Raw genomic sequence first — 15,179 nt, forward strand, 5'->3', positions numbered from 1 at the left:
CATAAAGCTGTGCATTTAGATGCTCTCACAAGTTTTTTCCAATTAATTGCTTAATTAGTGTAATTTATACATAGACAAATATAAATAAATTTGCTATGTTCTACTTCGTCTTTGTACATAAAAAATATAATATGAGTTAATTATAATCCAAGATATTTGTTTTATCCTTCAGCGTTACTTTCTAATTAAAATAAATGCATCTTATAGCTCTTATCCTTTCCTTTACAACCAAAGTTCTCCGATAGATGTATGTCTTCAATGATAGCATCGTTCTTAATGTTTCTTGCGCTTTCACGATCCTAGAGTCGAGCCTTGTCCTTTAGTGTGCTCTTTTTAAAGCATTTCTTGATTGGTATATTGTTCTTAGTTGTGTTTACTGTTTGTTTTGTATGGTTGCGTCCGATGAATGCTTCGAGTAGGAGTGTTGTTCGATGACTTGAAGATCAAGAGTTTCAAGAGAGCAAGAGCCAGTAAGAGTAACTTTCGTTGGAGAAAGGTGTAACATCCTTTGTTTACGGAATGTTATATAGTGAAAATTGTGGTTTTTCAAAAAAAATTTGTGTGCAAGTGTAAATAGTTAGAAATAGTATAAGGTTGAAATCATCTTCCTTCTCAAATTCCTAGTGAAATAAAAAATTTAAATAAAAATAAGGATTAATAATGCTAGTGTGATTTATTTGGAGTTGCTTGGATCTTTTTGAATCTACCTTGTTTAAAAAAAAGCTTTGAATGGTTTTTGGTTGAAATTGTGTGGGTTTTAATTTGAATTTGGTCATTCAAATTAAAATTAAATCCTAACAAAAACCTCAAACTAGCTTGGGCCAAAACCCTCCTAAGGATCCAGCCCAGCCTCTAAACATAACCGGCTCCAGACCTGCCACAAACCCGCGTGCGACCCGCGTCAGCCCAACCAGGTCCCCTCCTTTCTCCGCCCGCTGTCGCTGACAACCATACCCCACCTGTCGGGCACACTGTGCGCCTTTCCCCTCTGCCCCGCCTCTGCTTGGCTGCCGCCTACTCCGAACCTCACAGCCCTCACTCTGCGACAAGCGTCGCCAGCCGCCCGCATCGCCCACCTCACTCACTGCGCGCGCCCTTATCTGCGCTCGACGCCAAGGCAGCGAAACCGCCGAGCCCGAACCCTAGCGCCGTAGTCACCCAATCCCGCCTCGTGTCCCATGGCCCGGATGCCGAAATTCGCCAGCCTCTAGCCGCACCTCCAATCCTAGCGCCCCTATAAGAGCCACCAGCCACTCTGTGAACCCTAGCCGGTATGGGCCAAAAAGAAGCCTGCGCGCAACGCTTGCGCCACAGGATCGCTGCGATGGGAGAGACGCCACTGGGCCCTCTGCAAACACACAGTCGTGCAACGCGGGCAAAACGTCATTCCGACTTCCGACTTGCTACACTGCTAGAGAAAGGCACATCAGTGCCGGTCACAGGACGGCTTAGTGCCGGTCCCTGTGGCCGGCACTAACACTAGGAAAAAGGCCCTTAGGCACCAGTTGAATAGGGCCTTAGGTACCGGTTTTTCCAACCGGTACCCCGCAACCGAGACCAAAGGCTCTTGGCTTTAGCACCGGGTAACTCAACCGGTACCAATGGCATTTATTTTTGTCAAAAATATACATACGGTGGTGGCTGGGATTCTAACTTGTGACTTCTTGCCTCACGTGCACCTTTCTTACCATCTCACCTACACATCACTTGTGATGGGAAGAGAGATATTTTCCTTTTGAAGTAACCCTTGGATGAGCCTTAGGTACCGGTTAGTAACACCAACCGGTACCTAAGGCTCTTAAGGTACCGGTTGGTGTTACCAACCGGTACCTAAGGCTCATCCGTAGGTACCGGTTGATGGTACCACCCAGTACTAATGTAAAAGTTACCACCCGGTACCTATGGTGAGCCTTAGATAACGGTTGGTATCCATAGATTCCATCAACCCCAAAAGTACCGGTATGAAGATGAACCGGTACCTATGCTAGCATAGGTACCGGTTCATTTTCATACCGGTACTTTTAGAGTGGACCTTTGGCTTGTTTTCTACTAGTGTAAATAGCCGGCACTAAAGTGATAGACGTTAGTGCCAGCTACTTTGACCGGCACTAACGTGCATATGTTAGTGCCGGCCCGAAATACCAGCCGGCACTAACGTGCCCGACATCGCCCGGCGTCTGGCAGCAAGGTTAGTGCCGGCTGGTATAACTGGCCGCCACTAAACATTTTTTTCTTCTTTATGTTTTCTTTTCTTTTTTGTTTTTATACATATGGCTATGCGTATTTCTACCGTATGTGACTACGTAGTCGTACTCTTTGCATTGCACAGTAATATTAGGACCGCATATCACACTAATATTATATATATATTCGTCATGTATGGAACACTTCGGAGTTCAAAAGTACTTGAGATATTACAAATTATTAAGCATCAACTATAATAACGTATCAGCTTCCTCGTCGTCGGATCTTCTTTGGCAACGCTTGTCGGAGATCGCCATGAAATTCGCCTTTAGGATTTATGACTTCATCGAGCAAGAATCCGCATATAGCTTCTTGAATTGCCCTGACCCGAGCCATTTCAATGAGTTCTTCTTTCATCCACCAACGCTGTCATATTTTTCGATTAAAACATGAGAATAAAAAATAATTAATTAAAATAATGAGCAGATGTGATTGTGGTCACGTACATTGAATGCCTCCACTATCATTTGCCCTTTTTGACTTGCAAAAGAGTTGATCCACTCGCATACGTAGTATCCACATAAGTTGTTTCCTTGGTCCTGTCTCCAACACTATGGACAAATGTGGGTTACGATATAGAATTTTTCTGATGTTTATTGCGAATGACATTAGTAGCGAGAGTATATTCATACCAGAAAATCAGTCACCCAACGAAGAGGCTCGATTTCACCTATGGGCAAGCCTATGTGTTTGCGGAGGTAGTGGCTCCATGCAGTATTTATCACCTCGATGAGATCTTGGTACTTTGATTTATCTTGCCTTAATGAGTCGTACACCAAGACCTTGTGCTCCTCAATCCGAATACAAAGCAATATCCAATGAAAGTTGTGCATATACATACGCATAACCAATTAATATTGATTATAATAGTTATTAAATAGTATTATTAATATGAAGGGATTGAAAAAAAGGGTAACGATGAACGACTCACTGATGATTGTATGGCAAGAGAATGAAGAGACACATGCTATTCTTACGCAACCCCCTGTATATAACATTCACTATGTCTTCAGGCTTTTGCGCTACCGATTGCTCGTGTATAATATCGGGGTCGAAGAACCCGACGTTATGGAAGTTCTTCTTTCGGCAAATTTGAATTTTTGACCTACGGGACACAAGAAAAACAGGGATCAGTCAACACACAAGACTAAAATAATGAAACGAGAGACAATGCTTACATGCACCATACACTGATGAGAGACTTGTAAAGGGCATCTTGATGGTATAAATTGTAAAGTGATGTAAACTCGATATATACATCATCTGCCCCCAGCCAGAAATACTCATCTTTAATCCGAGCTGGGTACATCTCTAATTCATTAGCTTTAGATTGCACGGCATACCATTTGTGTAACTCGGCCATTCTCGTTGGTAGGAATGGTAGCAACTCTGGCCATATCAAAGGTTCACCAAGTACAAATTTTTTCTTGCCGCGGGCATTCTGTAGGGCCTCCCCAAGCAATTGAGCCCTTGTTAGATCAGTTTGCAATATCATCCCAGCCATGGTCAACGGATCTCTTGATTCATCGGGACATTCTTCACACGGCACTATCAACGGAGGGATCGATTGTTTGGACTGCTCTTCGAGGTGGGGAACGTTCTTTGCATTAATCCACCGATTCTTGGGGTTGTTGTAGCACTTTCTGATCTGCCGATCATAATCCGACTCCCTTTCTTTCTCCTTGGTGGGATCTTTAATGAAGTGTGCCTTTGCAACCGGATCTATTTCTGGCTTCTTGTTCGCAGCCTCCCTCAGTAGCTTGCGCTTCAGCAAGAAGGTTTGAAACGATTCTTCTACCTCTTCCTCTTCTGGAGCCTTCGCTTTCTTCTTTCTTTGCTGCTTATGAGATGGCTGGACCGAAGGTACCGTGTATGCCTTCTGTCGCTGACTCTGATTCTATTGTGCGGCTGGTGATGATGCCGGAATTGGCTCGCTTTGTGTGGCTGGTGATGGCGGATCCATGCTGGGGTCCCGTGCAAGCGGTGGAGAAGGTGGGCCAACACTAGGATTCCTGTCAGCTGGCGTTGGTGATCTTTGCCTTGAGCACCGAGCGGAATCTGTGGCTGCTTGCAACAATCATATGTTGCGCTTTGGCCACGCGATCCATGTGTGTATGGCATGTTGTAGTTCTGTTTCTTCAGGACCTATAGGGATCGGGAGTTCCATGTCTTCCCAGCGTTCTTCAATAATTCGGTCAACAAAGACTCTGGCGAATCCTTCAGGAATCGGCTGGCAATGTATTGTCCCGCCTTCTTCTTGGACTTCCGCATAACCCTCAGCACAAACTTTGAGCTTTTTCCCATAAAGAACCAGAAGCTCACATTGGGTCCTAACGGTGATGTCGTCAATGGGGTCCATCGGCCTGTCGGCACCCAAATTAGGGTGCTCCATGGAAGCAACACTGCTACGACGCTGAGAGGGGGGGCTGATCTCCACATTGGCAGCTGGTTGGTCCGAGCGTTGCCCAACTATTGCCTCAAGTGACATTATCCGGATTTCTAGGCTACGGATCTTCTCTGCCACTACTGCCTTGCTTCTGCATCGGCTTCGGTAGGTTTCGAGATCTCCGAAAAAGCCATATTTCCATGGAACTACGCCCACACCTCGGGTCCGTCCAGTGTGTTCCGCATTCCGAAGAGCGTAAGTCAGCTCGTCATTCTCTCTGTTGGGCTGGAAGGTTCCTTCTTCAGTACGCCTCATTGCATCGTCGAGTCTTTGTGCAGCCTCTCTTAGTACGTCGCTAGTCACAAACATTCCAGTGTCGGGGTCTAGTGTGCCTCCATGAGCACAGAAGTAATACCTTGCTTGTTTGGGCCAACTCAAGGTCTGCGGTACGATTCCTTTTGCAATTAAATTATTTTTCATCTTTCCCCATTTCGGAACACCAACCTTATAACCTCGAGGCCCAAGTCTATGGAAGTTTGTCTTTTTGCTAGCATTCATTTTGCCTTGAATCGAGGCTTCCATGCTGTCAGCACTGTGCTTGTAATTCACGAATTCATTCCACCACTCTCGTTGCTTCTTCCAGACTTTATCAAAATCTGGTGTGAGGCCCTTGTTGACAAAGTTTGCCACCAATTTTTTCTTGAACGAGCCGAACTGAATTGCCATCTTCTTAAATACCCATCACTTTACTTTATCAGCTTTGCCTGGGGGAAAGTTGAAGTGCAACGACACCTCTTTCCATAACAAATCTTTCTCTGAATCTGGCACGATATCTTCAAGTCAATCAGAGACTTTATTTCTCTTCCAAAGCTTGTACTTTATGGGGACGCTTTCCCTAACAAGATATCCCAATTGATTTACAAATGTCGTCTTAATTTGACCAGGGGCTAGTGGCTCGCCGGTTGCTTCGTCGATCTCCGTGATGGTCGTATATCCTACCATCTTCCTCTTGGAGCCACGTTTCCGTTTAGACTTCGTCGATCCTGATGCCTGAAAGAATATCTAAAAATTAATACAAGTTGTCCACGCGTGTGTATATATATATTGACAAAACTTTTATACCTCGGCTTCGTCGAGATTTTTTTCTTCCTCCCCATTAGTATCTTCACCCTCGTCGCCATGATAATGCAAGTTTAAAAATTGGGTGCCATCATTCTCGGCCCCATCAAACTCTGGAGCAATGTACTCGCTATCTTGACGAATGAGCTCGTGCATTAAGTCGTCATGGATGTCCGTACGATCCATTTCCACTACCTGAAACAATAAAATAAATATTTACTTTTCTCGACGACAGAGAGCTGATGGGACAAAATTAAAGGGACAAATGGGCACAGTCTTTTGTTGATGATGTGGCCTAGAAGGCCTACACTGAATAAAGGGAGCCAAGAATTGATGGGATTTGGCAGTAAAAGGTTTGGCCTCTCCTTAGAAAACAAAGTATATTTTAGGTGCATCATAGGAAATTAGTGTTGCATATTTCCACTGAACGGGGCAGCTAAGGCATGAACGGTGAAAACCGATGGTATATGTAGGTGCGAGAAAAACTTCTTAGCGGCACACAGGTACAGACCACCTTTAAGACTCCAATTCATGTGCGAATGCTAGGATACATGTGAAATTGGAGAAAATAGTTTTTTTTGTGACTTGAATTGGAGAAAATAGTTAGGAATCTCTGTTTTTAGCAGTTAGGTACTTGTTTGCTATCAGGTACAGAGTCCAGAATGTGTGATTCCCTTCATACAACGAAACCACAGACCTGGCAAAACATATTAAAGAAAGCATTTGCATATTCTGAATAAAGAGCGTGGTAAAGAAAGTAGAATGAAAATGCACAACAGCCTAATTTCAGTTAGTAAATCCTAATTTGCAGTCTAACCAAATGGACTCGACCTGCACAATAGCCCACTCGAGCAACCTATTTATGTGGTGAAAGCAAAATTTGATTGGTTCACACTTCACAATACTCGAGCAGCTGAAATACTATGTACATAGTGAACCGGATCAACATTCAATAATCATGTACAATCAAGCCAGATAATGGCTGCACTTCGTATTACCAAATGGAAAAAAGATGAACTGCAACAGTACACCCACATTAATACATTCTGCATATACTTTAAGCTCAAGCCAACTAGTGTTCACCTCATAGGAAAATCACTGAATTTACCAAGTGAGCCCTTACACTGCTGCACTAGTAACTGATACTGGTGTCTTACAAAAAAGAAGGCAAACACTATCAAGATTCAAGAAGAAGAAAACTAATAAACCTGCATTGAAGGCTATGCAGGTAGCATCAATTCAGGTGTAAGTAAAGAAAAAACAATATACTTTGTTTTCTATCTCAACATCTTCTCAGTTCTGAAGGATTCAGGTTCTCTGTGAGTAACTGCTGGGCTGCTAGCTATCGAGAGGAAACAAGATTATTTCATAACACGAAATTATTTCATATGGCAGTTGGATTAATTTCAAAACCTCGAAACACGAGTTCCCAATTTACATACCATCTACTGGCATCACTCACAATTGACTTTAGATTTAGGTCCATTGGTGCTATGTGAATGTGAGTATACATTCCATTGCTGCAGGTAATATAACAATGGAACTGAATGGGCATAATCATTTCATTTTCATATATGCATGAAAAGTGCTTGCAAATTCAGTGATTAATATATATATGGAACTGAATTGTCTTAGCATTATGGACTAAATTCATGTTTAGCAAAGGGAATGGCAACAAACATATAAATACATGTGATTGTGCTTCTTAGTAGCACCGTTTCTTCTTAGTTGCCTTGCTATGCTACTGACCTAAAGATCATATGATAAGCTGATGAAGACAATCCTAAGTTTCTTGATTGAACCTTGGTGGGAATATAGGAAAATTCAGATGAACCTTGGCCGGGACGTCGACGGGGACGAGGAGGGGCGGCAGCGCGGACCGGGCGCGGCGAGGACGACGACGAGGCATGGCGGCGCGGACTGGACGAGGTCGAGGAGGCGCGCGGCCGCAGGGCCTGGACGACGACGAGGTGCGCGGCGGCGCGGGCCCAAGGATGGCGAAGTCGAGGCGGCGCGTGGGCAGCTGGCCGGCCGGGCACGGTGACAACGAGCTCGGGGCGCCGGCCGGGGCAGAGCGTCGGGGCGGCCGCCGGAGACAAGGCGCAGGCGCGGCGGGGGACGCAAGGACGACCTCGAGGAGCCGGGGCGGCGGGGGCAGGCGTCACGTCGGGAGGCCGCCGGGGACGAGGCGCCGGGACGGCAGACGACCGGGGCGGCGCGGGCGCGCGAGGACGAGGACGAGGGCACGCGAGGTCGGGGAGGCGGCCAGGACGGCGGACGACCGGGGCGGCGCGGGCTCGCGAGGACGAGGAGATGGCTCGGTGCGCGAGGTCAGGTCGGCTGCCATGGCTGGTGACGGCCGGGACGGCTGTGGACGACCCGGGTGGCGCCGGCGCGTGAGGACGAGGATGAGGGGGATGACCGGCGGCTGCGGCGATGACGAGCCGAGGGCGGCGACGGCGCTAGGCACGTCGATCTGAAGAATTAACCAAGTATGGGTACCGAATCTCTATTTTGGGGGCAGAGCAGCACGTTAATGCCGGCTGACCTTTCCAGCCGGCGCTAGATATTGTTAATTATATCTACACACTTATAATAGTAATCGAAGTAATTTAACGAATATGCAACCATTATCAATTATGTGTAGCTTATAGGGTTTATATGTGTATATGCTTCTGTTATTCATAATATAACGAAAACATTTCATTTTGATCCATGCAAAAATATTCAAAAAACTTTTCAATAGTAGCCTATACAATGATTTAATCAATTCACATATTACTTGATTATTTGTTTGTAATTTAATATTTCAATTTTTCTAGTAATGCAAAATCAGTGAGCGTAAAAAATATTTATACCATGCAAAAATATAATATTATCTGAACATGATATTGTGTCATAATTGGACAAATAGTATCGAGAATTGAGATAAATACGATGCGGTGCGTTACATTACATCACTGATTTAGAGAATTCAATTAATATATAACTTATATAAAACTACTTCTCATTATCATTATCTACTGGAACATTGATAATCTTCCTTTTGACGAAAGTGCCTTGAGCATGATCACGGCGTAAGTAAGGTGTGTCCTCTTTGGATAAGAGGATGCTAGGGTCAATGTCAACTGAGAATGGAGGAAGGTCATCAATCTGGTCATAATCTTCCAAATTGTCCGAAATATCCTCAACTCCAAAAAATTTTCTTTTTTCCTGGGAGAACTATGTGTCGTTTCGGCTCAACTCCAAGTACTCGAACAAGCCGACCGCGCCTGGTACTCTGAACGCGGTCTTGCTTATATCCTCTGGGGCCATGAAGATCTGATTGTAGCCGGCGTTACCATCCATAAAACTCAGCATTTTATGACCGGCAGCGGTGTTGATCAACATTTCTGCCACGGGCATCGGATATTCGTCCTTTGGCGTCGCTCTGTTGAGGTCTCTGAAATCCACGTAGACTCTCCATCGGCCATCCTTCTTCTGTACAGGCACCACACTGGAGATCCATTCTGCATACCTACATGGCCTGATGAACCCTGCGTCCAACATCTTTTGCACCTCTTTTTTTGACCTCCTCCAGGACTTCAGCCTTCATCTGCCTTGCTCATTATTGAAACGGCCGAAATCCTTTCTTAAGCGGGAGCCGATGTTCGACGATGCTCCTATCCAGACCAGGCATTTCAGTATAATCCCACGCGAAACAATCCATGTATTCCTTCAACAGTGCTATCATCGGCTCACGCAGCCTCGGGTCTAGCTTCTTGCTGATAAATGTTGGTCGCGGCTTATCCCCGGGACCGATATCAACTTCCTCCAAATTGTCAGCTGATGTAAACCCGTACCCCAACTTGCCGTCGCCTGTAAAATCGACTGTGGACGCAGGTGACTCGTCATCATCTGCCACGTCGACAGCAAACACGGGGAGATGACAAAAGAAAATTTTCGGCCGAAAGCACGGGCCGGCCGTCTCTGTATTACCCCTCGAAACTGAATGCCCATTAATTAACCAACTGCCAGAGCAGGCTAAAGTCTATCTGCAATGTAACAGTTTCGACTCTAAACAAGAATTGTCTATTTTTTGGGGCCGGTCGCTGGGACAGGCCTCTCTAAACCTGCTAAGCTCCGTAGCGTGACATGATGTATTTATTCTGTGATGCCAGTGGATAAGACCAGCCTCAATCCATTTTTTGTCGCTTCGATCTGATCACAGTCTTCCAGCGCGATCCCTGAGATCGGCTCTTGCCCTTCCGCGTCCCAGGCGTTCATGTCTGCGAGCGAAACCTCGCTGGAGTCATCTGCGCGGACCACCTCCACTTCATCATCATCCCATTGGACCAAACACTGGTGCATCGTGGAAGGAACACAACAATTGGCGTGAATCCAATCCCTCCCAAGCAGCACTGTGTACGTACTCTTACTGTTGGAGATGAAGAACGAGGTTGGGACGATCTTGCGGCCAACTGTCAACTCCACATTGAGGACGCCCTGTGCCTCCGATGGCTGGCCGTTGAAATCATTGAGCATCACGTTGGTCTTGATAAGATCAGCAGCAGAACGACCCAATCGGCGCAGTACTGAGTACGGCATTAGATTGACCGCGGCACCAGGGTCGACCAACATCCTATTCACAAACTTGCCGTCGATGAGGCCCTTGAGATATAATCCCTTCAGGTGCTTGTAGCTTTTCTCCTTGGGCTGCTCGAAGATGATCGGCTGTGGGCCAAGATCCAGCTGCGCGACGGCCAATTCCTCTGGTTGGGGCGCCCGAAACTCCGACGGGAGCACGAACACCATATTCACATCAGCCGATGGCTTTTCATCGGCTCTTGGCTACTTGGGGCGCCACTCCCTCCTTGGAGGGTGCCTTTCCACCCTTCGCGGGTGCCTGACTTGCTCCACGAGATCCGGACGTGCTTTCCTCAGCACGTCGAGGTACCTTGATTCTGCCTCCTCGAGATTGCGTAAGCGCTGCACTCTTCGCTTCTGTGAGCGGCTGAGCCCGTCAGGACACCATCGTGGACGATGATACTTATCTCCCCCATCTAGCTCAAGATCATCCCTGGATGGCCGTTCAACATGGTTGTCGTGATGTGCTTTGGGCCCCAAGCGCTGGAACACCGACGTCTCACCTGGCTGGCGTCCCTGAGGCCTGCACTCCAAGCAATCATCGATAGTAGGCAATCGGCTCATGCCGGAATTCCAACAGTACCTGAAGAACGGGCAATGCCAGTGGTCACGCATAGCCTGGCGCCTCCCCAGCGTCCTCCTTGTACGGTGCTCATACTCCTCCTCTTCCGATTCATATCGGCGGCGCAACTTGTACTGATACTGGTATTTTTCAAGAAGCCGATTGGAAGCTGGGAGTTGATTGCGGATGTGACACACTTGTTCTTCAGTAACATGTTGCTGCTCCGGCTCGTCTTCACCCTGGAAGCGGCCTCTTTCCTCTGCTCGTCACGGCGGCGCATGGGTCCAGCCATGTTAATCTGGAACGCCAAGTTCTGGCCCTCAGGTCTAGAATCCGACAGCTCCACCACGTTAGCTTGTGAGAATGGTTGACTGTCCACCTTCATCATGTGTTGGGCCAGAATTAATCGGCCTTGCTCGATAGCCAATTGGATCTGCCGACGCAGCTCCTTGCAGTCATTCGTGGCATGGGTGAACGAGTGGTGCCACTTGCAGTACAGCCACCCCTGCAGCTCTTGCGTCGTTGGCAGCTTGTGATTCTCTGGGAGCTTCAATTGCTTTTCCTTGAGCAGTAAGTCGAATATCTGCTCTACCTTGGCCACGTCAAAGTCAAAGCCCTTCACAAGCCCCTTCTGTTTGACCCACTTACACGGGACGGGGTTTGCCCCCCGGGTCCATTCTGCCACAGCCACTTCTTGTTCCCTGCTAGAATCATCAGAATCATCTGCTTGGGCCACATTCACATGGCGCTTGAATCTTTCCTGGTACAGATCAGGGTGATAGTGTTCATACGCCATGAGCTTCTGTACCATATGCGCTAGACAGGTGAATTCCAACTGAAAAGCCAGATCCTTGATCGGCTTAGCGAGCCCCAAAACTGCCAAATCAACTGCCTCCTTTTCTGTGATGCGCGAGGAGTAGCATCGATTCTTAACCTCTCTGAAGCACTGCACGTACTCCGACACACTTTTCCCTCGCTTCTGCTTGACTTGGGCGAGGTCGGCAATCCCGGCTTCAGCAGCCTCTGAGTGATACTGGGTGTGGAACTGATCTTCCAGCTGCCTCCAAGTCCGGATCGAATCTGGGGGCAGTGATATATACCACCCAAAGGCTGAACCCGTGAGAGACTGGGAGAAGAAATGGACCCTTAGAGGATCCGACACTGAGTTCATCCCGAGCTGCGTTAGGAATCGGCTCACATGCTCGATAGAGCTGGCCCCTTCTGACCCGCTGAACTTGGTGAACTCTGGGAGCCGATACTTGGGTGGCAACGGGATCAAGTCGTAATCACTTGGATACGGCTTAGAATAGCCGATCGCCTTTCTCTTGGGCAAGATGCCGAACTGGTCCCTTAATATTGCACTGACCTACTCCACACTCAGAACTCCTGGGGCCGAGGGCTCAGCACTCGGCCCGGTAGCGTACATCGCTAGCCATGCCTGCTTCTCCGCATCTGTCCCTGAAGCTCCCATATTCGCCAGCTGTCCCGCGTGCGTTGGGTTGATGTTATCAGGTATGTACACGCACGTGTAGCCGTGCGGGATCTCCTTAGGAGGCTCGCTCAGGAACTGGCCTTCTTCAGGGTCACCGCCGATCTTGTAGACGATGTAGATCGGCGAACCTTGCGGTCCTGGGGCCGTGAGCGAGTACGATACTGGTGGCCTAGAGTGGAGCAAGGCTTCTCCCCTGTGACTCCCCAAGATTGGTCCTGATGGGGAGTACTGGCTCTTGATCACCTCCTGGGCGACACGATGTGCCACACGCTCGAGCTCATTCACCAGGCTTTCTGAGTGCCGATGAAGCGTGTGAGCCACCATGTAGTTCATCTCCTGGCGCAGGGCTCTGGTGCGCTCCTCTGATGGTACGGACAAGTCAACGTTGTCTAGAGCGCCTTCGGGTGAGAACCCCTTCCACCTGATGCCGTGGTTGCGGGTCCTCTCGAAAGAGCCGATGAGATCGGCTTCGAACTGAGTTTTGACCTCATCGTATTTCTGCTTGTGTTCTGGAGTCAGCTCTTCATATGTGACAGGTTTGGTGACCGGCGGAATCGGTGCTTGGTCCTGAGGTCCTGTCATCTCTACGGCGGGCGTTGTTGCTGATGAGTGTCCCACCAGGCGTGCCAGAATGTGTTGTCGGTCAAAACCCACCGGTGAGTAGCGACAGGCAACACGAAGAGCCGGGAGGTCGCCGGGGCGCTGGCAGTCACTGCTCCCTCGTCAACGGCCCGCAATCATGGCACACGCCGCGGCTTTCTAAGACGCAGGGCGTGCCACCTGACCTATACCTGATCAGGAAGGTGCGAACGTGCTTGCAACGATTTGCCTGCATACACAAACACGTGTAAACGTTAGTCCGAGCCGTGGTCGGCTCCCCGGGACGACTCTTGCATCAGCTTTAAAGAGCCGATCGAGTCCCGGTGTCAGATTGGATCTGCATATCCAGATGATAATGGATAAAGCAAATAACTGCAAAAACTGCTTCAATCAAATCTAGCTAATCTAATCCACGACGGTAAAGGCTTCACTGCTAGATCGGAACATCCTACATGTAGTTAGGCCTAACGAGCGTAGAAGATAACCGAACCTTAACCAGAAAAGAGGCCTAAGAACAAGCGAAAGCCGATTCCCGGATCAATTCCCTATTAAGATCAAGGCAAAGCATCTAATACGTCACCGGATCATCCAACCCGTTTGCAAGGCCTAAACTAGCAGATATTACGCCAATTCTTAAGTATAAGAACAAACCATAACAGATTAGATCTACTAGATGAAAAAGAAGCAGAGTGTCATCTCTATGCAACTAATTCCATGCAACGAGAATTAGTATAAGATTAAAACATGATCGTGCAGAGATGACATGATATTCGTAGATGATAAACAACCAAAGCATGATAGATCTACTAAAAGTCATGCTACGAAAATCAGGATAACTAGCACTACTCGCCATCAAAAACGCTTCAGTACGAGTAATACCAAGGTAAAAGCAAGAACAACGCTGCCCTGATTGCAATAAGTGATCAAGGCAGCATGGCGCTTACTTGGACGAAACCCTAGAATTAGGGGTGGCGGTGCACCGAGAGTTGTTGTTTGCAAAATGTGATGGCGTTCTTTCTTTTACAAATATCATAGGGTACATATTTATAGTCCGGAGACTTGAAAAACAATCTAAACTAACGTGTCCATATCGGACTCTATCTCTAACTCAAACTGAACTAAATCTAAGGATACATGGCCCACATGGCCCAAATGCTCACGCAGGAGCCAATTCGTAAGCCTCCTTTAATTTCTTCATTAAGCCCAACTCACTCGCGGCCCATTAATTAACCTGTTAATTTATGGCGATAACAGCTTCAGACACAACCAAGGAGGAATGTTGAACATACATAGGGTCACAGGCCATGTACTATGAGCGCTGCCAAACTCACCGTACGGATTCATTCCATCCGCACTTAGAGCAAATCTTATATTCCTTGGGTCGTTGTCAAATTGAGGATACTCTCGGTTCAGGTTTCTCCACTGGGACCCATCTGCTGGGTGTCTGATCATGTGATCCTCCTTACGGTCTTCTTTGTGCCACCGCATCAACTTAGCATTATTTTTGTTTTTGAAAAAGCGTTTCAGACGTGGTATTATAGGGAAGTACCACACCAACTTTGCGGGAACTCTCTTCTTTACCGGCTGCCCATCAACATCACCTGGATCATCTCGCCTGATCTTATACTGCAATGCGCTGCAAACAGGACAAGCTTCCAAATTCTCGTATTCGTCGCGATATAGAATGCAGTCGTTAGAACATGCGTGAATCTTCTGCACGTCCAATCCAAGAGGGCAAACCATCTTTTTAGCTTCGTATGTTGTTGACGGCAGTTCATTACCCTCATGAAGCATGTTCTTTACAATCTTTAATAGCTCACCAAATCCCTTATCGGTGACACCATTAGTTGCCTTCTATTTTAGCATCTCCAGCGTGGTACCCAACTTCTTCTGCTCCGGTTTGCAAATAGGGAACAACGACCTTTTGTGATCCTCCAATATCTTCTCGAACTTTAATGTCTCCTTCACAGTCTCACTGTCTTTCTGTGCATCAAGCAAGGCCTGACATAGCTCATCAGGTGGCTCCTCTTGTGCAACATTTGCTTCATCCTCGTCCATTGGTTCATCTTGAAAGCCACCTGCTTCATGAACCCATGCCCAATCTGAAAGATTGTTATCACCATCGTCATCTTCTTCATTATCTTCCATCA

Source organism: Panicum virgatum, chromosome 3N (genome assembly GCF_016808335.1).
Source record: "Panicum virgatum strain AP13 chromosome 3N, P.virgatum_v5, whole genome shotgun sequence".
Lineage (NCBI taxonomy): Eukaryota > Viridiplantae > Streptophyta > Magnoliopsida > Poales > Poaceae > Panicum > Panicum virgatum.